Raw genomic sequence first — 26,973 nt, forward strand, 5'->3', positions numbered from 1 at the left:
AAATATCAATGTATTTAATTAGTTTTGGCTGTATTTAAGGAGAGAATGAAAGTGAAAAACGTTAGCCAAGAGAGAAAATGAATTTTTGCAGAACGTAGCTCTAATTCTAAACCAAAAAAAAAGAGATTTTTTTATAAAGATACATTGGTGTGTAGTTATTTAGTACCAGCATTGTCCCCTTCATCCCTTGACTGACTTATCTAATAATGGAGTAAAATATCAGCCATATAATCACTAAAGACATTAACGAATAAGTATCGAGGTAATGTAGCATACCAAGTTCTCCGACTTAAGTATTCATTAGGTATAAATTTCACACAAGGCGCACTCAAAAAAAGAGAGCCATAAAACGGCGGGAATTTTGGGCTAAAACGTGCAGCCGGAAAAAGAAGCCAGCCTAGCAATATAATGAATAAGAGAGATTACGTGTTAAACATGAATAATTCATTAACGTCTCTCAGTAAATACACGCTGTTTGATCCACAACAACACTTTAGGTTTTTATAGCTTTCAACCAAATTGGATATCCAGAAAAGTTTTATTTTTTCTCTCCCAGAAAGTGTACTCCCATGATGATCCCTTTGACTTCAGCACGTGCATTTAATGCTGCACTTATTAGGAGAGGCGTGGAATAAAATATTTCACACTTCTTTTCTTTTCACTCACTTTTAACATCATCTCGACAAGGTCCCTCTCATGAATCCAAATTGGTGACTATCACACATCGCGGATCCTGTTTTTACATCGTATTATTCGTCACAGGTGAGCGCGCGCAGTCTCTCGTTCTCTATCCATCTATCGCCGGTTATATTCACCACAGACTCTCATTTCCTGTATTTAAATTACTATTATAGGGAAGCTTCACTCAGTCTGTTACGCCATCGATAAAATAGCCAATGTCTGGTTTTAACACAACTGCTGCTCTTGGGGAAGGTTCGGGCTGGTAGTTACTGCAGGAAAAATCGCGTTTGATTGCCCACTTCCATTGCTCTGCGGTGAAATTTTAGCATCTTCTGTTCACCTTTGCGGTTCTTTGTCTCAGGTCCTAATCGTAAGGTTTCTTATCCACTGCTCTTGATTTCTCCTCAAAAGCATTAAAAAAAAAAAAATGGCGCGTGTGCTAGCACACGCGGTAGATGGTTTTATGTGAAACATCCTTCGAGTTTCTTTTAGGTACATATTTTGATTTGCATATGTTGATTACGAAATAACAATGGAATGTAACGAAAATACGAGACGAAAAAAGAAATTGTTGACAAATATTTGTATTGTTGCAATCAAACTGTTCAACAAATGGCTACAATCAAATGGGTAATTAGACTATTGGCTTGGATCTTGAGCCTCTTCGGATGACGTCACTTCCGTGACGCACTTTTCGTGACCGATCAGATTTACTTGGTTGTAAGTTACCCCAAATATGTTTCACATCAAAAAGATTTTGTGCAACACGAAGTCAGGTTAGGGCTGACAACGTACCTTTGGTTGATCCAGAAAGGGATCTCCCTGTTAGCTTAAGAAATGGCTTCCATAAAGACTGCTAGTCTTTTGAAAGGCCTGTTTGGATCCCTTCGATTACCGCTAGAATTGTTTTCATTAAATCTTTCTTCGATCTCGAAGAACGATACGCGGCGTGTAGAACGTTGAACAAACACGCTGTCCACTATAATCAAAACATATTAAGGTAATAATCATTCGCATTTTAATCTTGTTTTTAATGAGAAATTTGAATAAAAAAATTAGCAATATAGGCCTTATCACTTTCATTTCGCTTAATTCAAGAATAAGGTAATATAATTTATATTTATTTTTACTGGAAGAATAAATTTACTTTCTCATTAGCAAGGCAATCCCCCCCCCTGAAGTTTATTATTTCTATTTTCTCATGATATTGTTTCCTTTCCTTTTTTATTCATTCCATTTTCCCTTCATTGTCCTCGTTCACGCCTAACTCTATTCTGTAGTTCATCTCTGTTCTATTTACCGGCTTTTTTCCCCCTTTCATCTTTAACAGCTTCTTATTATTTATTTTCCTACCTATTTTATGTCTGTCTGCCATGCAATGGTTCCCTTTGCTTTACTAAGTTCTGTTTTCATTCGCTTTGTATTTTATTCGTTCATAATTTCCATATGGCATTCCGACATGCTTTTTTTCCACTCTTTTTTATCTGCAGCTAAACAATTCCTCCCGAATCCTCATTTCTCTGTTCTTCCAGGTCTCTCAGATTGCCTTCAAGCAATTTCCTTTCATCTTAGCGTCTGTGTACTTTGAACTAAATTAAAAGTCCATGTTCTTAGGAGCTTCCAGCTTTAGAAGTTAACAATGTGTATAGAGCATGTTTAGGACTCAAGTGTAGTGGTTGATGTCTGCAAGCAAGATGCCCTCCTCTGTCTCTGTTTACTGCCCCCTTCCCCATCTCCTTTATTTGTGTCTAAGGGTGCAGCTAAGCTAGTACAATGCGATCATTTCCTCTCTTAAGATTTCTTTTTCTTGGTCTTCGCATCGCACGGCATTTTGTATAAAGAAGGCAACATTATGATGTTTGGAGTTAAAGGCGAGGCATATGAATTCACTTTTGCTTTTATTAAAGTATTTGGCCATAAATGAAAATTCCGCGGAGCCTCTTGGAATACGGTAAATTGCAAAATGCTTTATGGGATAGCGAATTGTTGTTTAAGGGGAGGGGGGAAGGAATGCGATGTTACGCTAACTTTATTATAATTTGTACAGCCATAGTTTGAGGGTTAAGTACAATTAGGGTAAATTTCGCAAAGACTTACGATAATATGGAAATGAAAAAACTCATTTTCGTTGTAATTTGCGTCATCTCTTTTAGAACATTCGGAAGGGCTATTCTGAGATCGTTATATTTTAAAATGGAGGCATTTTATGTTCAGTTTACTGTTGATCTGAAAAGAAATGGACTCAAAATTACTTAAATTAAAATCCATATATTTTAGTACATGAAATGAGTCGATTTAGGCGACTCCAATTTGTTTTAAGAACGTTGGAAAAATGTCAATCCATTGAAACTCGCTTTAAAACCAAAAACATTTATCTAATTCTATCCATCGGCTCTTTAACTTCTGATAAAGAAATAATCTTATACAAATAATGGCTAATTATTGAAATAAGTTGCCTGCATGGGTGGTTGAGGCTGAAAGCTTGGGGCAGTTCATAGCCCAGCAGGATAGGCATCTATTGAGGTGGGAATCACATATGCAATTAAGTAACTTGCAATTAATATTTTCTATCATTTAATAGAAAACGAAACTCCAATTGACCTAACGTGGTGTACCACCATATGAAAATTAAAATACTGTTTATGTTAAAACGAATATTAAATTTATATTAAACTTATTACTAGCCCCCATTATTTATTAGTACTCATTATCAATTACCTTTAAATAAAGTAAAATTTAAAAATAAAATAAATAAAAAGGCATAAGTGTTCATCCATTATTGTGCTTATAATATGCCTATTGTTTGCGCATGCGCAACAGTTGCTTAAATTTTGGTTAATATCATAAACTCTAATACGAGTTTATAACAGTTTATAATAGATCAACAAAATCACGCAAAGTTTTCATCAAAAAGTCACTTTTAGAAAACTAATCAATTTTCCATCACGAAACTAATATTCATTATATATGTTTTTATTTATTTGGTGTTAACTTTCCATTAATAATTTTATCTCCAATAAATTAAATTTGTAAAAGCATTACACTTATTTATTTCTAAATTTTAAATTTCTTTTAATTTAATGAATAATTACAATTTAGACTGCTATGTAGTTAATAGACAAATATAATTTGCATTTAAATTTGGTACACCACACCTAATTGAATATAAAAATTACATATTAATACTTTATATATATATATATATAATCAACGCGTCAATTAAGATTTACAGACTTTCTTGATTTTGTTTGATCACACTGGACACACCATCTATGGAAGACATTGATTATAATTCGTGGATTGTCTATTGTTATCCGAATAATTCCACCGAGATACAATCCCGAATTAAAAAGGAAAAGCGTCCATCAATGAATTTTTAAAATCTATCGTGCAAAGTCAGCAATCCTCAACTCTGACAATAGAAGTGACCACGAGTGGGGATATTGTTTGCCACACGAGCTAAAAAAGATCAGATAAAAACTGTAGTTAACCATAATTACTGTTCCCCAATTTCCCGTAACCTGACTACGCTCCACCAATAAATTCCCTTTTCGGCAAGTCAGGCGTTGGTTTGATGGATTGCACGACTGATTACGTTTTCTGGTGGCGTTTAAGGCGTACGCCTAGCCAATTTCTGAAAGGAAATAGTTCTCTTGCTGCAGACAAGTTGAAAGCGTTTTTGACTGAGCGATGTCGTCCAATGCCAACGGAAAGTCACTCTTCCCCCCCATCCAAATCCCCCCCTCTCTCTCTCTCTTCCCATCTTACTTCAAAGTAAAACTTCTTTCTTCGCACTTTCTTTTCTTTTTTCTTTCCCCTCTTTTCACCTCCTCATCTTAGAAAATTGAAAGGTAAAATGTCAGCTCTGCAGAAGAGAGAGAGATGTTAGAGAAAATATGAATACTCTTCGAGATGGGAAAGAATCAAAGCATTCTGCGCGAATGTTTCAAAAATAAGACATATTAGGAGAAGAGAATTTCAAGAAGAGTTATTATCAATCAAAGCTCGATAGACAAATATTTATAAATGAACTTAAATTTGTTCTCAATATCTTTTGAATGACCTTTAACTGGACGAGGAGGATGCTTAGCCAGATCTTTTTCCACAGAGATCTAACGCCATAAGAGATGAAGTCAGAAAACTGAAAAGTACATTGAGGAATATTTGGAAAGTTTTTCTATAGCTCCTTCGTCTTTAGAGTGATTGTGGCATCAATTAGTGATGGCCACAATTTTCGATTTTAATTATAGCCTTAAAGATTGATCTTTTAGAAAACTATTCTTAATTGAAAACTATTCTTAATTGCCGTAAAATAATGTATTAATGACCATATTTCTTTAATGATTTTCAATTGAAAGCCTACGCAGTTTTACCATACGTGTAATAGGAGAATGCATTCATTCGTCAAACGCAGGTTGCTTAAAACTGGGACGTTTCAAATTGCACAGTTGCCGACTAATTAAAATTTAAAATAAAGTACATTATCCAGTTCATAAATTATAACTTGATTTCTTTAGAAATATTCTCGAATCTTGCATTCAAATTACCATCGCCTTAATTGTGTGTTCCAAATCTAAAATTAATCTTTAATTGTTTCCAGCATTTCTTATGATATAACGTAGCATTTCAGGCTGGTTCGATGATTTTCTTCAGTTACTCTCTTTTATTTCTGTGATTAACAGAAGTGGAAAGTAAATATAATTATCATTTAATTACTAAAATTATAACTTTATAGAATAGTTAGTAAAACTTTGCAGTTTTACGTCCTCTAAACTTAACCGTTCAGTTTAATTACAACTGTATTATATTTATATACTTTTTAAAAAGTCTCTTCTCTTTCTTTTCTCGACGTGCGCACCTGTATGTGGTGAAGTGGACCTCCCAGTGATTCTTCTGGCCTTCTAGATTATCATCACTAGGATCCAATGCCAATACTTTGGTTCCAGGGTTACATCATTGGAATCTGGCGTGTGCAGCCATGCACCACGACTCGTGGAAATTCGTAAAAGGGACTGTAGTGGGCGAGCGGTCCAGCCCTAATACATTACTTTGGTTCCTGCTTCGAGAAGATGGGAGGTCCAGGACCTAGCCAACCGGGATTAATTAGCGGGTGGTTCTTACTGCTAGAGTAAACTGTATTCCAATAAGTCTCATCCCCATTGGTCCTTGGAATGACTCAAGACTTACTAGAAATGTGGGCATGAGTCTCTGACCCAAACTGGCGTTCCATTCGGGTACGCAGTACTTTCTAGTTCACGAGTGGGCGTCCCCTGGCAGGGTGCCGTGGTGGGTGAAGTACTTAGGGCATCAGAAAATTTTATATTACTCCTATGAGTAATATAAATCTCTCTTTTCTTTCCTTTTTTTTTTTTCTTCTATGGCTCCAACAACCATTGGAGTTATCGGACGCCACCGATAACTACAATACAAAAATACCCCGAACTGAGAATGTACCATCAGTGACACCACTTTTCCTCATTCTACATTCTATCGAAGAGCAGGATATCTGGAAAATGTCACCCTTTTTCATCCAGAAAGGATTAGAAGGGTTGGCAAGATTCCCAAAATCTGTGAAAAGGCTATGATCTAGAGATCTTTTAGTGGAAGCCTCGTGTGTGAAATATGCCCAGCAATTTCTGAAAGCCATATCCATAGGGAGAACACCTATCACCTTACCCCGACTCTATAAAATTCTGAACTCTTCAGGTGGTATCATATTAGAGTGGGATCTTAATGTCTCTATAGGAAAGGTCTGCCCTGGACTGAAAGATCAGACTACTCGAGTTCTCATCATTACATTCAGCACCGCACAACTTCAAAGTTCCATCAAGGTAGGCTACTTAAACTGCCCAGCAAAGATATACATTCCAAATCCACTGTTTCGAAATGCCAAAGTACTGCCACTCTCAAACAACCTGTCGTGGAAACCCTGCCTGTGCTCGATGTGGTGCCAAAGACCACGAGAGCAAGGAATGTTCATTGCATACTCTCAAGCATGCCAGCAGTAAATTAGCAAAGTTGGTATAATTATCAACCTCCCCATACCGAACCAGAGTTCAGATCCCGTCAATAACGAGGAGAATTTCTATGGGTCTTTTTCATAAGGTGGCTGAGTTAGTCGGTCTCAGCAGATGATAGGATGATTATTTAGTCCAATAAACAGCATGTTATATACGGTGCAATATGGTCTAAGTTGCTGATACGCCTAAAACCCTTCAACAACCAACCAGCCAGCCAGCGGTGGAAGGAAGAAAAAGAAATTCAAAAGAAATTCATAAATTTCAAACCTTAAATAACAGTAATTAATTGCTGTACGTCCAGAAGGTTTTAGAAAAGTTTGCATCGGAACAGAAATAGTGATGATCATAGCAACGTCAGAACCATTTTATCCCCTTGCCCATCATTTACTGAGTTCGCTGAAACCAACTCAAAAGAGCCAATTAACTGCCACACCTATATCCATACTTCATGCACTACTACCTCCGAAAAAAAAGTGAGTGAGAAAAGGAAAAGCAGTCCAACCCGCTCCCGTCTCAACCACAAGAACAAATGGATGTAGAGCAGCCACAGAAAACTCAGTCTTGAAACTTTTTTTACGGAGGAAGAAACGGATACAGGACAGCGTTGATACCCCCCCCCAAAAAAAAAACAATAAATCCAAGGCTGAGAAAAACTAAGCCCTCAGCAATTGGAAAGCCGATCGACGGATCCACCAACACCATATAATGGCTAAATTCCTACAGTGGAATTTTTGTGGATTTCGGCGAAATGCTGATAACATCTAGTCCCTCCTGCAAAAATGAAAGCCAGTTAGCTTTGGCCTGTAGAAGACATATTTGAAGGCAAATGAAAAACTCTCCTTTCATAATACTACTATCATACATAAGGACAGAACTGGGGATGGACCTGACCATGTAGAAGGAGTTGTCCTTGTGAGCAACCCAGACCCATTTCAACCTACCAACGTAGAAGCGGTAGCAATTCTTCATAATGTAGGGTTTTATTAACAGTTTATAAGAATTATTTGCCATCTGGGACTGACATCTCCCAGAAAGACCTTGATGATATCATTGCGCAGCTGCCCTCTCCTGTCTTCGGGGATTTCAATGAACACGATACCCTGTGGGGTACTGCTGACATTAACGCGACATTACCCTCATTGGAAATAACTCTTCCTTCCAAACGTGAGAATTAACATCTTCTTCCATATGCCTACACGCATGTTTTCTGCTATTGATCTTTCTATATGCTCCCATTTTCTCTCCCTTTCCTTCACTTAATTAGAAGGTGGAGGAGACCCCGTATGGAAGTGATCATTTCCCCATGATAACCAGCCTATTTAATGGGAAACCATGTCTTCCTTTTAGGTTACCACAGTGGAAGATTGATCAGGCTGATTGGAATGCCTTCCAATATTTCGCAGCGTTTACCATCACGACACTCAGTCAAGCTTATCAATAATGCATTGGCATACATCACAGAAACCGTGTCCATGCAACTGCAATTACAATTCCGAAAAACCATCTACCCAGTTTCTAAAATCTCCCGAACCCTGTTGGAATCCAAAATGCACAGCATAGTGTACATAGTGTTGAGGGTCAAGCGTCATTGGGGGTTTGCCCCTTCAAAAAGGCTCAAAACAAAACTTGGGGAATATTTCGAATATATCCTATTACACTTAATCTCTTAGCCTTTAAGCGTGCATTGGATATGTATCCCGTCGTTACTTCCAAGTTCGTGTATCATCTACCTTCTGTCGCCCCTTCAGCCAAGAGGAGAGAGAGTACTCCAGAGATCAGTTTCAGCGTTACGCTTTTTTTGTCATCAAAGTGAATTCCATCACGGAACAGCTTCCTCCAGTTGTAAACTGTGCCCTCTGTGTTGACGAGTTCAACATATTTTCTCAATCCTGCAGCATGAGGGTTATCAATAGACAATTGTAACATGCTATTGATCGCCTGAACTCATGGGCAATGAATAATGGCTTCAGGTTCTCAACGCAAAATACCGTTTGCGGTCTTTGGCGTTGGAGTTTCCTCTAGTCAGATGCGAATCGAAATTTTAATGACTAGAGGATCCAAATTTGTCATATGTACTCTGGCAAGACTGTAGCCGAGTAGGTGAGTGAAGCTGATTTTCTAACTTTTTTTGTTCTTAAATCTGCTTCACTTCTTGGCCATTTCATCAAGTTTTCTTATTTCACGACATTTTGGTAAAATCAGAAACTTTCGGCATTTTTTTGAACCTCAACAGACAACTCGCAAATTTCTAAAATCATTTCTCTTTTAGCAATTGTATTCAGTATTCATTCTGCGTGTGACCAGTCCATTTATGTGAGAAGGAAGCCATCTCAAGCAATGTTAGAGTATAGGCTGCAAAGGAGAAGAGAAGTTCTCTGAAATTTTAGTTTCCTAATAGTTTGGAGGCCTCATTTTATTATACAGGGTGTTTCAGTTAAACGTTTCAGAACTTCTAAGAGGGGTAGGGTACATCCTGACAACTCGAAATCATATAGCAATGTGGGGTCGGAAATGCTTTCCTGAAGCGGTGTTGTACACAGAAGCACCATAAAGAAAAGAGACCGTAAGTGAGAAATCGTTTTAATAATACATGAAAAGAAGCAAAAGGTACATGGATTAAAGTAAGTGTTCGAAGTTTCTTCCACGGGCTACAATACACGCCTCACATCTCCGACGCATGGACATCCGAACATTCTGGAATACTTCAGGCGAATTTCGAATTTCTTCGGCAGCTACTGCGATTCTTGCAACCAGCTCCTCAGCATTGCCAACAGGGGTGTCATAAACTAACGATTTCATATGACCCCAGAAATAAAAATCAAGACATGATAGGTCGGGTGACCGAGCAGGCCAACGCACGGGACCACCACGTCCGATCCACTGTTGACCAAATGTGACATCCAGGTAGTTACGAACATCTCCGCTATAATGGGCAGGGGCTCCATCGTGTTGGAACCACATTGTCTGTTGCGTTGATGCAGAAATCTGTTCATCTCTCAAAAGTTGTGGCAATACTTGCTGCAGAAAGATCAAGTAGATAGGTCCGGTTAGACGACACGGTAACAGGTAAGGTCCGATGAGGTGATCTCCCATAATACCGGCCCATACATTGACCGAAAATCGAATCTGTGCTGCACGTATTGCATGCGGGTTCTCGACCGCCCAGATATGGTCGTTATGCATGTTGAAAATTCCTTCCCTTGTGAAGGATGCCTCATCGGAAAACAACACTTCAGCAGGAAAAAGGGGATTTGCAGCACATTTTCCAAGGTACCACTGTGCGAAAGCAATACGAGGTTGAAGAAACTTCGAACACTTACTTTAATCCATGTACCTTTTGCTTCTTTTCATGTATTATTAAAACGATTTCTCACTTACGGTCTCTTTTCTTTATGGTGCTTCTGTGTACAACACCGCTTCAGGAAAGCATTTCAGACCCCACATTGCTATATGATTTCGAGTTGTCAGGATGTACCCTACCCCTCTTAGAAGTTCTGAAACGTTTAACTGAAACACCCTGTATAATTCAATAGTTTTGGGCCGTCTTCACCATAGCTCCAGACTGAAGCAGTGTCTTCTCACCACTATACTGTCACTCTGGCAACATATGAAATCGAAAGAGGTGGTCAACCATTTACCAATGCAATCTTTTGTCGAACTTCCATCGTAACCGTGTGGTCAAACAAAAGGGTACATTTGTATACACGTTTGAGCTGACCATGAGTGAAGGTCCCGTGACTGCTAAATGCAGTAATGTTCTGGTATTCTCTTATTCTCCTTAAAGTCGGCTGTCCCGTACTTTAAACAGAATTCATGTGTTTTATTTGATTATTTTTTTAAATTGAATTCACAATTTCTGTTTTTCAACACGATTTTAGCAGCCAGTTGGATTTCGCAGTTGTGGATTTATATATAAGGTTTCCGGATTACAAAAAAAAAAGAACAAATAAATGGAAAATCCATTTTCCATTGACTCTTACTTTCTGAACTTAGGAGAGAATCTTGTTTGAGATTTTGATATATGAAATATTTCAAGGAAAAGTTGCTTTCAGTAAGCTTATAGGATCAAAGACCAGTCGACCTTCAATTGTCGGAATCGGATAGTATCTATAGTTTTTATTAGACATCGGAGTCAGAAAGAAATCTCCATATACATATTTTCTGATCTAATTGCAGCCCGTGATTTGGTTAAAACTGTTCTCCATATTCCACGTATAAGGGTTCCTCATTTCTCTTTCAACGATTCTGTAACCGTGAACTAATATCAACTAACATCGGAGCTCTTAAGGGTAGTTTAATCTCAGTACTCCTATTTTTCTCTTCATTCCCTTCTTTTAATTATACAATTTTTTATAGAGTACTGACGACATTATCTTGCTCATTAAGTCAACAAGGTTGACAAGGCTGCGATGAGTCTAGCCAAATCTGTGATTGATGATTTTGTTGACCACGAATCCTCTTTTAATTTATAGATTGACAACACCAAATCTTCATTTGCTCTCTTCTCCTTATCTCAAGAACTAAGTGAGAAGAAAAAAACTGTCATACTAGGGCCACCCAAGAACTAACTTGCATGTCCATAAATTGCATGTGTTCTGACGACCATTTGCCTGTTTTTTCTGGTCTAAAAATCGGGGAGAGACCGATTAACTCAGCCAAGGGGTTAAAAAACCAATAAAAATTCCTATCATTCACAGGATTCAAATCCCGTGCTTTTTCCACCTGGAAAAAGCACGGGATTTGAATCCTGTGAATTGATAGGACCTCCCGTCTTTAATAAGTGGGAGGGCAGTGATTATAACCACTGTGCCACCCGCGCAGATCTGTGTGGGCGAGGGAAACAATCATCTGTCAATGGAAGTCCGACTTCTTTGGTTGAAGAGGTCCAATTCCTTGTCGTAAATAAAAACGCTAAGACGCTTCATCTGAATTTTATCTGGGGTCACTACTATGCACCAAAACATCATTCATTTTTCTTCATTCCCTTCTATATGTGAAATAATCTAATAGGGTATAATTTCTGGTTAATTATTTTCTTCCTCTTCTACTCAAATTATTCAGAACTTCTTATCGAACAAATACAGCATAATAAACATCTGAGTTCGAATTCTGCCAAGACTCGAGAAATTTTTAAGGGTCTTTTTCACAACGTGGCCAGTTAAGTCGGTCTCGGCGAGTGCAGAATGGTTTTTTATCCCGAAAAGTTGGATTTTTCATCCAGCAAACAGAAAATCGATCACCGATACACGCGATTTATTTTTAATATAATTTTAAAACTATTTTGTATTTCAATAGGGCCACCTGTCGGACACTCAATGCTTTTCAGATGGGAAGGCTGACATTTCTCTAAGTCTGAATTCTGCTCTTGGTCTATATAAGCGTCTATATTCAGCACCACGTTCGCAGTTTATTTCATTCTAACTACATTATCAAAATAGCATTTGGTGGACTGCTGTGACTTATTCAGTATTTTATATTCAAAGGAGAAAGGTTTTTTTTTATTTTTTTTTCTCCAAAACTTCTTTTTATAACTCACTTTAATTTCTTAAGTCTGGGCCTTCTTCCAATGCCCGATATTACTTCGTAGAAAACTTTCTAGCTAACATTCAATGCAATGAGCGAAAATGTCGCCGTCGATAAAGCGTCCCAGGAGTATCTCTCTTCGATTTGCTCTTTGCTGCTCTTTTTAAACCCTGTTCCCCAATTTAAGCGACAAATTCCATAAAGGAACGCAACAAAAAGGTTTTTTTTTCTTCTGTATGTGTGTGCGTGCGTGTGTCGCTAATACCACGATGAAAAGACCGTCTTTTGTTTGCCCTCTCTGTCTTTCTCTCCCAATAACCTTACGGAGGAAAACGCTAAACTGTGAGAACACCCTTAAGTTTCTGAAAGACACTTTCGCCCGTTCTTCTTTAATAATTCATCATCTTTCAGTTGCCAGTCAGGCGGAAATTCGCTGCATTCCCTCCCCCAGTAACCCACGCTTTATCCTCCCCCTCCCCGCTCCCTTTTTCGTCCTGTCTTGCATGAATATTCATCCAACTGAATGGTTTCAGAATCGACGAGTGACGTGCAGTTAAAAACAAAAGAATGCTTTTACATAACAAACAGAGGGCCGATGCTCGCGCTGGGTGTCTGGTTAAATCTTCAGGTAGTAAACCAGGCCGAAGGTTTAGCATCGACCCATGGACAGATTTTCATGCTGAAGTTATAATTTAAATCATCGAATTTATTTGTTGCTTATAACTTGTTTGACGCGAGAAAAACAACCGAATCTTCTTGGATGAAGGTCTCATCCATAAAATAGGAAAAAAAGATTCAAAAATATTTTCTAAACTCTAATTCCAACATTTTTAAATAAATACGTGAAGGAAAATTATTAAAAAAACACTGCGCCATTTGTTTTAGAATGATAAAAAAAAATTTACGTTTTTTTTTTTTTTTGGGGGGGCATTTCTGCTGCCGCCGGGATTTGAACTGCTGGATTTTAATGCAATGGTCTTAAAATATTAAAGCATCTGAGATATTAAATTTTACTGTTAGCATCGGATAAACATTTAACAAGTTTAATAATAATTAACGAAAACAATTCTCGCAAATACTTAATTCTTTCAGTACTGCGAGTAACCAGGTGTGTGTCATCTTCGCGCTAATGAGATCATCCGTCTCATTAGCGTAAAGATTGGGAGTAATTATTTGCGCTCTTGGATTCGCTAGTAACATTTTCTGTTGCAACCGGTGAATAAAAGACCGCATTTAAATTATGGCTTTCGTATTCGTAGAAGAATGCTTTACAGTAGACCGAGGAATCAGTTACTTAAGCGGTGACCTGCACTTTAATATAGACTGCATTAGCTTCCTTGTGAAGGAATGGGGTGCTCTGTGACTCTGGTGAAGGCGCAAAGTGGGGAACGGCTTACATAACATTGCAGTTCGCACACATGGCGATCAGTTTTTGAGTGTCTGCGAGGAGGAATGGGTCAAAGACATGCAAGTTCCAGTATTCCACAATAGCCAACACGATTAAGTGCTCCCATTATGTGTTGTCACCGGTCTACCGTGACTGCCTCAACGGTGGTCGAACAATCAACCAAAAGTCACATGTGCGATCGACGAACGTAGTGAGTGTCGTATGTTTTGTCTCGTAACAGGGCGACGCAGCACACAGGCCCAACCAATAACCCAGTACAACGTAGGAATAGAAAAACTAATATCCAGACAGATTATATGCCCGACATTAGCTCGTGTAGTCTACGCAGTCGACAGCTGTCATGGGTACCAATGCTCACTGCGAAACACAAGAAATTGCATCTTACTTCAGCACATTTGTACCAACACTGGGGCGCCTCCGTAGCCAGGTGGGAAGGAGCAGCAGTGCGTAGTACACGCTTCTTGATTAGACCGGGGTTCGAGCCCGTCACCACCAAATACGGAGGATGCGGAAAGGTCAAGGAATGACCACCGCATATCCCGGAGCAATATGGCCTTAGTTGCTAATGCTCCTAAAAACCAAATAACTAACTAACTAACCAACACTGGACCACCGACACGTGGAAAATCTGTTGCCTGGCGTGATGAATCCCGTTCCCAACTTTATCATGTTGATGGGTGTGGCCGCATCTGAAGAAGGCAACTTGAGGCCATGACACCTGGATGCACTGTTGGAGTTCGGCAGGTACTGGGTCTGGGTCCTCCGATCACCATGATCAACGGCTCGATGGGAACGTCTACCTTTCCATCGTCGCCAAGTAAGTGTACCCCTTCATGATGACAGTGTATCCACACAACTGGGGCGTCTATCAACAAGACAACGTGCCATGCCACAAGGTCCAGCATGTTGCTAACTGGGAACATTTTTATAAATTTTCCGTCCTCTCGTGGTCCAACTCATCCAATCTCAACCCAGTCAAGCATGTTCGCAACCTACTGGAAAAGGACATTCGATGATACTACCATCCACCGGACAATATTCAAGCCTTACTGGACACATTGAGCAACTCACGGGTAGAACAACCACAGGACACCTTGCAACACCTTGTGGAGTTCATGCCAAGGCATGTATGGGCTGCTGTATCAAGGGCAGAAAGAGACCTCACGAGGTAATCAGATATAATGCCAAGCCAACTCACTGTAAATTTACGAAATGGTCAGCATCTACAAGAGAGAGAGAGCTACAAAACTTCTTGAATAAAATGAAAGTTATAGTTATAATGATATTTATTTAATCTGTATTGCAATGTATGTTCTTATACTAATGTGTTCATATTATAAGTAGTAATATGGGTAATATCAGAGGAGGAAAACAGCTCGCTCAGTCTTCGTTTTCTTTAATTTTGGCAAATAAAGAAGCATAAATCTAAAGCAACATTTCCAGGGCAAGGAAAAAATCTTTCAGGGACGAGGAAGAGGCCTGACAGACACCAAATCAGAACTTCTGGTCTTACCACGTACTCAAATGGTAAGATCGTAAAGTCATAGAAAACTCCACAAAAGCTAGCAAGGCAAAGTAACGTGAGACAGATTTCAAATTCGAATAGTTATCATATGTTTAAAAAAAACTGGTTATCGCCCACCTCAACGGCTTTCTTGTGCGCTGAATGATGATGATCTTGATCTGAGACTTCAGTTCCATGAATGAGTTTGGTCACACGAGGACAGGAAGTGGTTCCGACAAATATTATTACACCTTTTCTGACGAGACAGTTTTTCATTCGAACAGTCTGTTAACCGTCATAATATCTAATAATAGGATAACGCTAATCCGCACATCGAACCCTAAAACGAACTACGCCCTAAAATACACGACATTAAGATGTCTAATGTTGTCTGTCTCAATCGAAACGTAGGATTGGGTTTCCCGAACACAACGATCGTTTTAGATTAGCTCTAAGATCAAAACACGTTCTAAAAGGTCGGTATTTTGTTTTTTTTTTGGGGGGGGGGTCAAAAACGGGAGTTTCTCGGTTAAAAACCTGCGACCAACGCAGCGCTGCTCTCTGAGAAAATCCACGTAGTTTTACTACTCCGATAGACGACATCGGTATGTTATTCTTATCGTCTCCCTCTGCTCAACAGACTTTCATCTAAAAGCATTCGCTGCACTCACACGCGACCGCTTCAACCCCCTCATTCACATCCCAGATACGTGACAATGGGGATCGCAAGCGAGGACTACGTGACAAGCAAAAGCTGGAGATCAATTCTTCAAACAGAACGGGACAAAGTCCAGAAGCTAGTTACGTGTTTGCAAAACAAAAATGTTACAGAAAGGTGATGCATATAAGAGTACATTTAAATTGTTAATGTTCGTGTTGTGGGGTGTCTTCGATATTCTTCGCTGTTACCATCCCCAGTTTCGTATTTATTTATTTTTCCTGACCAAAACGCCTTCATAAATGGCCGTGTCCATTAGAGTTGAAGGCCAATTATGCTCCACCTTTAACTAAAGCCTTATCGATGTGGTTGCAGCGCGGACCTAAGGAGAAACTGATCTAATGGTAATACGATCCTTCCTTACGCTGCAGGGGGAGCCATGGAAACATGAATCTCCGGTAACGACCCAGTAAGGATGTGATGGGAACATCCAGCCAGTGGGCATACAGAAGAGAATAAGAAATAGCCACGATATTTTCTTTCCTTGAGCAGTGCCGTGTATTTCCTTTCCCACTGCAACTGAATAGGTACCCGAAGGGAAACGTATATCTCCCACCCAGGTGGAGCTTTATACTCGCCAGTGAAGCTTGCCCTTAGATGATGAAAATGACTATTAACAAAATGACGACTTCTTGGAATTTGAGAATATACAGGTAGCCATTTATTTATAATTCAAATGTAAGGTTAAGTTTCGGCCTTCCTACTGATTTTGTGAATATTCTTAAATATTGCACCTTTATTTTAATGGCATAAATTTTATAAACTTATTCTTGCTTGTATTTTGTAGGTTTTGCAGTCTCCGGATATAAAGTTGGCAATATTGGTACGTAGTAGCTGTCGTTTTCAAAATGGCAGTCAATCTTTTACTGTCTGAAGGAGTCGAAGTCTTAGATTGCAGTTTAGAGGCACGATCTACTGACAAGCATGCAGAATTTTTGGTTTTGCTCCAAAAGGAACTAATATTATGAAGCATTAATGTATTACTCTGTAAATTCCGTGTATTCTGTCATCGGTTTGCTTGTTTTTCTGGATAAAAAACCAGAGTTCCCGGGTTTTTCATCCAGATTTTTACAAATTTTCACGAGGAAAATCGTAACAATTCCTCCTGTGGACAGAATTCGAACTCGGGACCTTTTATACACAGCTTGGAAGGACAGCGACTCGCGAGGATGTACAACTACACCAGATGAACATCGGCCTAGTTGAATGAGTGATGCAACAAAGTTTGAATGAAATTTGTGATAAATTGAATTTTCTTCAAAAAATCGAAACTTCGGAAGGTCGAAACTTAAACGGAAGTTATCATATTCATGAATTAAACCCCACTTCATTTTCCCTGATCTTCTGAGGCTACATTTTTTTAATTTTAACATTCTTAAATGATTTAAAAATGCGCTTCTGAGAGCAAGTTCAAAATGAAGAAAACACGCTGTCAGGATTCTATCCTACATCAGTTCAACTGTGATGAAATCAAACAGGTTTGCCATCCGTCGGATTAAATATGTAGAGGTAAGAGTTAATTCTATCGAATTTACTTTCATCTGATTTGACTTTCCCTGGCATGTTGGAATTTCTAAAACACACCGCGGTCAAAAACGAACATGATACTTAATCACGGCCAGCGTGTTTATCAAGATAATTCTACCTTTTTCGTGTTGTTCAGCGCAGATTTAATGGAATTGTTTCAGCCACCCTGACAGTCTGTACACTGAGAAACGCGATGCATTGGTGTATTCTAAATTGAGTGCATTTTCAAGAGAATAACAAAAAACTGGGAATCGTTCTGTCTTTCGAATCTTAAGTAATAAATGGAGCTTAATGAAACAAACAATCCTTTTTTGTGTAAGGTAAGATAAGGGAGGCATTTGGGGGCTACCGTGGGGTGGGGGGAATTATATTAATCTCGGAAATATGAAACATTAGACGAAAACGCAATTCTGTATACGTTTTATGAGAAATAATGAGAGAAGATAAAGAAGGAAAAATCAATTTCTTAATGAGATTTGGAAGCAAATCAGACAACACCTGAACGATGTAAACGGGCGCAAAACGCGGTAAATGGTGAAATTTCAATTAATGGTGGGCACGAGCGAATGGAACTGCACTCCCACGATGTTTTTCCTCCCTATTCGTTTAAGGAAAAAAGGACACAAAACAAAAGATCCTTTTTATACCGCATTTGCTCAGCTGCCAGTTCGAACACACTCTCTGTTAGAAGCAGTTCAAAGCAGGCTACAGAGAGAGAGAGAGAGTGAAATTATTATTAGAAAGGAATTAAGAAGGAAGAAAATATCCGAAGACAAGAAACAAAAATGGCAGACAAAAGTTTAACACAAAAAATGGAATGCAGCCATGCGGGATTTCTCTTTTCCGGTTTTTTTTTTTTTTTAGATTTACTGTTCTAGGGGAAAAAAATTACTTATTGCATTTTATAAGCATTCCCTGACTCAAATATTAGTGTATTAAAATTCTAAATTACTCCAAATGAAGAATAAATTAAGATTATCCTAAGTTTAGTGACAATCTCATTTTATTTTCTGTTTAGGGGAAGACATTGTGCTCTCATCGATGTGATTAATCTCTGAGAAAATTTTTGTCTTACAATGCTACGCGCAGATTCAAATTTCTGTGATATGGTCAATTTATTGCCCATGAGCAGCAACATCCATCTGCGCAAAGAACTGACTCTATACGCCACAATAAAAGCAAACGTCGTTTGGAACGAGCTACGTTTCAAGAGTTTATCCTCTATCCCTTCTTCAGGCTGAATAAACTATTTATACAAGTACGTTTTTAACTAAATAAAAAACAGAAATATATTGTGGTTGAGATATATATTGGTTTTTTTTTCGATATAATTCTGGGAAAAGTTAAAGTATATGCATCATCACGAAGTGCACTGGGGGGAAGCAACATTCCTCGTTCCACTACTGTGTGAGGAATATCACAGACGAAAATTAAAATTCCAGCTAACGTTAACGGATTCCTCGCCTAAAGAGAGAAGATCAGAATCCATAGATTCAATCCATCTGATAATTAATTCTCCACGATCTTATCATATCCGGTATTTTAATAAAGAATTTACAAATCTTGATATGTATGCAGTAGCGCTACCTACCGACACAAGGATAAGCGAACTGAAGCTTAATATATTTATCCTAAAAATTGTGCAGTAAATTCAAAAATTTAATATCAACATGTCAGGCAGAAAGATGAGCGTTTCATAATAACCCACACTCGCGAGTTCCAAAGCCTTAACAAGTCTTTCATCAAAAAGGGTGACTTAAGAATACCGACCCAAACATCTTATCAAGTCTCACCGATATAACTTCTAAAGTCGAATTTAATCTAGAGACTTACCTAGAGGAGGGGACGAGAGTACGGAGGGTGGAACCATGAGGAATTCCCAAGGCGTCTCCCTTTACCTGTCCTGTTGTCCGTTCAGTATCTGGCACGAACTGTACGACAACACCTGATGTCAGCACCTTCTCTCTCCAAAAGGATCTTGCGCCAGTGTTGCTATGGTTACGAGGCCGGTCGACCTTCACCCTGCGGCGTTCTGTTCTTGGAGACGTTGGTTGTGGGGGGGTTGAGGTGGAAGGGGGGCTCCTATGAATGATAAGAGAATCATTGTTGTTTTAACTTATGGCGAAAGTGAAGAAAGTAACATAAAAAAAAATACAATTCTTAATTTTCCTCCTTCAAGATTATTTTCCCCATCCCGAGTTTCTCTTTTCGTAGACAGTGTCTTAAGAAGTTCCGGATTAAGCTCTTTTGGGAGCAAATACACCGAGCCGTAAGAGCTATTTTTAGAGTCACGAGCAGTGACGTAATCAGAAGTTAATCGACTCCAAACAATACAAAAAAGAAATCGATGGCCACACTGAGGGAAAGGGAAAAAAAAAGTGGGCAGGTATCAAAGCAAGGTGAGCTAGCACACAAAAAGGAACTCTGCGAGAGAAGAGATTGTCGTCAAAGAAGAGGCACACTGAAAGGAACGATTAGAGCGACTATGAGTATACATTCAATGAATTTCGCTTTCGTATATCAACTCCTATATTTAGAAGCCATTTGGATCATGCCTGGACCACAGAAGAAACTAAAACAATGAATATAATCATCACCCGAGACATTGGGAGAGCATTTGTGATGTTAGTAATTTGCAGTCCAATACATACAAAATACATCAAACTACACGTTATTGAAGTATTCGTGCACTGGAAGAGAAGATTGGTCATTTAGTAGCAATGTATCAGTTGGTTACCAGGCGACTAAGTGCTCAATGACCGATATTCTATCGTTAGAAATCCTCTTATACGTAACGTTAGCAGGAACAACTATAGCTGCTCTAAAATATAGGCTTAGAAACAAATAAATAAATACTACCACTACTCTAAAAGAAGAAACATCATAAAGACCACTTGTTTATGTAAATATATACCTTTCCTCTTAAAATGAGACCTGATAACGCTATTAGTTTATACTCTAAATAAGTTAGTGGGGAATTGGAAACTGCAAAGGAAAAGGGACGTGCGTATTGCAATGATGTGAATCTTTTTGAAGCACGTTAAATCTGAAGAATTTTGCTGCATTTGTTTGGAATCATTAACTTCGCAAAAGGGGCAAAAGCGTTTATGTTTATCCCCCTAGAATAAGCATAATTATATGAATTTAGTTTAATAAATTTAATGCTTTTAAATGACAGCTGAATACGCGTTTTAAATGACGCTGTTATACACGTGAATGTATTTTAAAATGTATTTACTGAAGTGTTGCAGCATCAATCTACACTTAAAATATTGACAACGTTTCGAGGTTCTACTGGGCCCCGTCTTCAGCTCTTTATAGGATGAGATACTCGCCTCAAGTATGGCTTCCAAGCAGCCTTTCCCCGCAAGTAATGTTTTAATATATATATATATATATATATTTAAATATTACATTTTACATTAATATCAAATTAAAAAATGAATAATTTGCGATCAAAACTCTCAAAAAAAAGTACAAATAACACGAATCTTTATAAGGGTAATTAATTTTAAATTCAATTGTTTTTTTAAGAATCTTAAAGCTACAGTTCTTTTTTTTTTTAATCTATCTTTTAACTACGATGCTCGTGGATAAAAACATGTATATCCACAATATCACTCATTCATCTGTACATGAACGTTCGCACCACTCTAAAAAAGTCGCAAAATATAACAACAGAACTCTAAAGCATTTTAATAATTTCTACAGTATTCACTCGATTATTTTCTTCTTCGGGTTACATATCACTTACAAAATATCACAAAAGAGCCGTTTCTGTATCGATCCGCATCTTACATTGTAATCAGTAAAAGAAATACGACTATTACTTTGTTGAAGCAAAACAATCAGAGAAAAAGAAATAAAATTCTTCCATTATGTCGCCCAGACTACTGAAACATTTGTAGAGTTCATATTTTAACGTGGTCGAACAAGCATTGTGGAATCTCGAAATTATACTTCAACATACAAAACTACCTCCAGAATACCATCTTTGTTTTGCCTCTGATGTGTCCAATAACAACGTTGAAGTGTTGCGATTTTATTTTTATTTAACTGAAACGCTCATGGCATGCAGTAAAGGCATACTAAGAAGTGGAATTTTACAATATTTCAGCTTCCAACCCGGTTTTTTGATCAGTATAAAATGTCGGTAGTAGTTTGGAATGATGACCATGCACTAATACAGAGTAATCCAGAGTCAAGGTATACTTTTATTTCTTCCTTGACAAAGTATAGAAACTGAAAAGGTTTATTATTTAATAAACCGAAAATTTGATATAGCGAGGCATGTAAAATATCAAAATGGCTTCCTTTAGCTTCATCGCATAAAAGCAGTCTTTTTGAACGTAAAATGTGATCATCTGTGGTGAGTTTATCAGTTATTACTCTTTTAAGATTCTCTTCAACATGTTTCTGCAATAGACAAGTAAAATTGCCACACAGAAAATAAATCTGCATGGGTTAATCTGGTAATATCAACGGCCACAACACCCCGTCCACTTGTTTGACAATTTTTCCTAAGCAATTTCCTAACTTCGACGATATATAAGAGAGGTCCTTTCCATCAATTTTGGGACAAACAAACCCTTGTAAGAAAGCGTTCTTGTGGATTTTTAGGGGGAATATCGATCCAAAGCTTTCTTAGCACGTGTAGCATTATTTTCTGTTTCAATGTGATATTCCGTTTCCAGGTAGATTACCAACACTTTCTCTCTCTCTCCTAAAAAGGAGAGAGAAATAGCTATCTCTTCATACTGTTTGGAAAAGACTTGAGTTCGAATCCAGTTTCGATGGAAAGCATCCTTGAATACTTCTTTTTTATCATATCATGGCCAAAGTAGTCGGTCTCAGGAAAGGACTTATGTGTTTTCTCCAAAAATGGGCAAATCGACCACGGAACACATACAATTTACAATACACCGACTGCTAACAACCTTAATTGCCTTGTCAGAAATTCAAGAACGGCGAATGAAAGGAGCCGTGTTTGTTAGGACATAATGGCTGAGCGCTGCACTGAGAATACGACTGCTAGTTATATCAAATCAGCAGTTGCAAGAGTGCTGCTGTGGTTTGGACCACGAACGAATCCACTGTACGAGTAGTTCCATATTCATTGACACGGAATTCATATTGCGCTTTGTACTATACATGAAAGAAACCACTCTGAATTTGGAGAATCTATGGCAACGGATATATCTCTGCAAGTTCCTTAATAACTTAATATTGACTTCAAATACATTTTTACTTAATGCAAATTAACGAGACAATGTAAATATTGGACATGAATGGAAAGGGTTTTAAGTACCTTGCAACATCGATAATGTAACCATCACGTGATGGAGTATTCTCTCATTCTACGAAAGTTACATATTTTAGTCGGCTGAGAGGTTTCAAGAAATTCAACTAGAGTTATCTGGAATGTATTCAGTAAATTAAATCAATCATCGTAGTAAATCGCATAATGAAATATCTGGTCCAGACAGATTTAAGTTTTGGATTCATTATTCAGAGGATGAAAGCTGGAATACTGCAAAAAGGGTTACTTCTGCTAGCTACTTCTCATATGTTTCTATCGTCTAAGAAGTAACTAGTAGAAGTATTTGTATTATCTTGTTTCACAAGGAGCACTTCTAAAAGTGGCTAGATGCTTCCTGTTTGATGCTATGGGCATCAGGCTCAATCAAAAGTTGAAGTCACTCGAGGTTTGAAAAGATATTTTATCTAATGGCTGGTTCTCATTCTCAAAATGATACATCTGTATAAGAAGAACTCATGGAGAGAAATTAGATGCGACTTTTAATCCATCATGAAAGATGTATTTCTGCACCATTTGGGAAGATTTGTACACAGAAATTGGTCTTTTAGAGTTTCCTCCGAAGCAACTAAGTCAGTACATCGTCGTGTCTGTAAATTGCTTGAAATTTGTAGTAGGCTTGCTAGATGAAAAGCTCAGGTCTTCGTGGGACATGAAATAGTCGCTCGAGACCAGCTCTACAAAGTGCGAAAGAAAAACATCCTGTAAACTGAACTTTGGTCGGTTTTATACAACAGCAGCGAGTTATTTTATTTTATTTTTTTTTAATATTTCTCTCCAGTTATCCAAAAGAAAATTTAAAAGATTTGCATCAGAGAGATTCATCAGGCTGTGCTGTCTCCTCTTCAATCACTTTTCTGGTCCCTTTAGAGCCCAAGCTGCTGCAAAAGGTTTCAGAGAGAACTTTGTGCCTGCTTTCACTGATGCTGCACAATAACATGCACCCGCACTAAGCAAAGATCTCCAAAGACTTCCTTCGAAGGGCCTTCTAATGTTGCTCGCTACCGTCTTACTTATCAAATATGAGACGTGGCACTGTCCTTCCCACATCTAGTAGAAAAAATTCTGGCTTCGTATGCCATTAATTACATGAGGAATTTTTAGGACCTTTTTCACACCATGGCTGAGTCAGTCGTTTCCAAGCAAGGATTGCATGGTGTTTCTTCTCAGAAACTCGGGTTTTTCGACCAAAAAACAGGAAAATCCACAACACAACACGCGCAATTTACAGCCAATACATACGGTGCAATATGATCTAAGTCCTGATGCGCCTAAAACTCCACAACATCAGATATGAATCCCGAAACATGTGTGTGAGATACTTCACAGTTTTTCAAAGTACATTCCCCTTCCAGCACGGTTGCGAAGCAATGGGACATATCAACTCTAATGAAGCAACCCTCTCAGCAATATAGTATGTCCTCACGAAAATGTAAGATGAGTTTACAGTAAGTTTGCTATTTTAAGATGGAAAAATCAAGTTTTATTCTAGTTCTAGAGTTCTCTCATAAGTAGCCAAGCTACTAAATTTAGTTTGATCCAAACTATATAATTTATCTGGTACATTTTTCCTGAATAGCACTTTTTGTATTTAATATACATAAGCTGTTTCAAACCTTTTGTTGGCTGCAAAAATCTGTTGTTGTGGAAGTTGATATCTTAAATAAATTCCAGGAAGAACTAGACAAACTACTGGGGAAGAATGGATAGGTGAAATGGGAAGTGTAAGTTTTTTGTTTGATGAAGTATACCCTTACTTTCTTGCATAATATGCCACTACTAATGTTAATACAAATTACATTTAATATTCAAAGTATCTCGCCAGCTATCATAGACAGATTAGAAAGATAAAAATTACCATTAAAAACTCACTGTACAGAATATTTATTTAATATTTTTTAACTTGATATAACTATAACATTCTTGAAATGTGATATACATCTTTATGAGTACGCTGACGTAGTCCCACTTTTCTAAATTGGATCAGTGTTATTTTAAGACCCATCAGAGTAATTTGAATTCTCTTTATGATTTTTGAGTGTTTCTAGGATTGTCCATTTGAATGTACAAATTATTCTGCATCAATTTCAATTAAAATTGGAGAAAAACAGCTTATGGAACGTACAAAATGCTTAATAGGGCATTCGGATGGTAAGTAGTGGGTAGAACGCGAGTTTTTTTTTAAGTGGTACACGAAATTCAAAAAAGGTTTCACCTCTGTGGAAGATGCAGAACGTCAAAATCGTTCATCCATGACCAATTCCACGATTTAGCTGGCTCATTTGTCAAAATTAGGAGTCTCCCCATATTTGGGAGTACAATTTGGACTCATCTATGGAACCAACTAAGTCAATCTGAAAACGAAGTTTGCAACATGTATTGACCGATGATGATTTCTGGCCAATAAATGGTTTCTGGATGACGATTGGATTTCTGGATTTCTGATGATGGATGATAATTTCTGGCCAAGGAATCATCATCGCTGGTTCTCGCATCTTCTGTACTCATGAGATTTAGCTTCTAAGGTTTTTATTTTCTACTTTAAATCGAAAGGGAGAATTCAACAAAATTGGAAAGCGCAACTGCGAGAGAGGAGTTCCAGAAATGCTTCCAGCAGTAGCCGCTGGACAAGGTGTATTACCTCGCGAGGGGACCATACTTAAAAGGGGACGGCATGAAATAGGTCGTAAGTGGAACCATATTTCATTTTTATTACAGTAGCTACGAAGAGAATTTCTGAAGTGATAGTCACAGTTTCAGAATTTACAATCTCGCTTTCAAAGGGCTCTACATTTAATAAAGGGAACACTTTAGGAGGGAGGATAGAAGGACGATGGTGGAGTAGAAATTGGCAAATGCATCATAAGAAACAGGATTATTAAGCAGTAAATCGAGTTGGAGCATACATAGCGTTATTTACACGAGCCTTCAGATTATATTGAGTTTTATGCGCCTTTGTGTGGGATCGAGGCAGTGGCCATTTTATTAACGTAGTGGATATGGATTTCTCCTGTTTAAACCAGCGAACAGCTGCCCTTTCAGACTTTTCCTGTAGAAAATCAGATCCGATTGTCAGCGGAAAATTCATAGAGACAATGCATAATACAACAGCAAACAATTGATTAATTATATATGATGATTGCAATTTCCACTCTGTGACTGATTTCCAGGATGGCTTTGCTCCCCGCTGCCGGGTTCAAGTTACAGTTTAATTCAACGCGCATATGGCCAAATGGAGCGGATGTGTATATCACATTGCTCATTACTGGATCATTGGTACGCTGCAATTGTACGACCAAATTCCCTCACTAATTAGAGGGAAACCAGTGAGAAATGTTAATAATTGGTTTGTTGACAATATTTCAGAAGGCTGATCAGGTTTCGCTAGCTGTGAGAAATCGAATTAATTTAATACGCGAGCAGATAAACTTGGAACAGCCTCTGGATAAAAATAGAGGCGATGGAATGTTATCTTGAAGTGAAAGAAGGTCTGAAACGAATAAAAATGTCCGTATTGTCACTCTTCCTGATGCACAAGGTAACATCATACTGCGGTTCATTACATGATGCATCCAGGGGGTGGAAAGGGGGGGTTCTTCCGCAACTTCGATCTCTGAACGAGTAGAGGTCATCCACGTGGCGAGATACCAGTTATTAACGGTTAACTACCGCTGTGCAAAGAGCCAGCTAACGGGTGTAATTCATCCCGTGCAAGACAAAGTTTCCTCTTCGTGTACAGCCAGACATTCAAATGCCTCTATTATAAAAGTTAGGATTTTTATCCAGCTGAACTTTCTTATATTTCAATTTCGGCCTTCGTGTTTAAAAGAAATGTAAGCCAATTCAGACAGATCTGTAGTCGGCCCTAAGCCGACGTCTACAAAACCAAGGTCTTGGAAGTTTTTCTCTCTTTCTTTCCAAGCCTTTCTCAAAGAACGCTGCTACATCGCTTATTCACCTGAGAATGCTGCATCGACAGCTTGCACGTGTATTTAAATCATCCGTTCGCTCAGTCAGTAATCCCGTAGGCGATGGGTTTTATACTGAATTTTGCTAAAGCTGGTGTAGCGTAAGTTGACAGATAAGATAGTAAATTTCTGGTCAAAAATCGGAATTTTTTTGGAGAACTACTCTCTCTCTCTCTCTCTCTCTTTCTCTCTCTCTCTTTCGATAAGCGCTGATCGTCAACACACGCGCATTCGGCAACGTCTGTCGTTTCAATCATCAATCGCTTATAGCCTGCGCATCGGGCGGCGTCCACAAAAAGTCGATAGC

At 38.3% G+C, this 26,973-nt stretch overlaps 1 long non-coding RNA gene across 1 annotated transcript in view; it reads right to left on the reverse strand.

The window, feature by feature from the left end:
- Positions 1 to 26,973, reverse strand: part of LOC150091071 (uncharacterized) — a 117,586-nt gene that overhangs the window by 41,892 nt on the left and 48,721 nt on the right. Inside the window, exon 2 of the long non-coding RNA XR_016547411.1 lies at positions 19,215 to 19,463. This is a non-coding gene — a long non-coding RNA (uncharacterized LOC150091071). The remainder of the gene's footprint in view (positions 1 to 19,214; positions 19,464 to 26,973) is intronic.

This window comes from Mastigoproctus giganteus, chromosome 1, assembly GCF_048544385.1.
Source record: "Mastigoproctus giganteus isolate SK-2022 chromosome 1, ASM4854438v1, whole genome shotgun sequence".
NCBI classification, from domain to species: Eukaryota; Metazoa; Arthropoda; class Arachnida; order Uropygi; family Thelyphonidae; genus Mastigoproctus; species Mastigoproctus giganteus.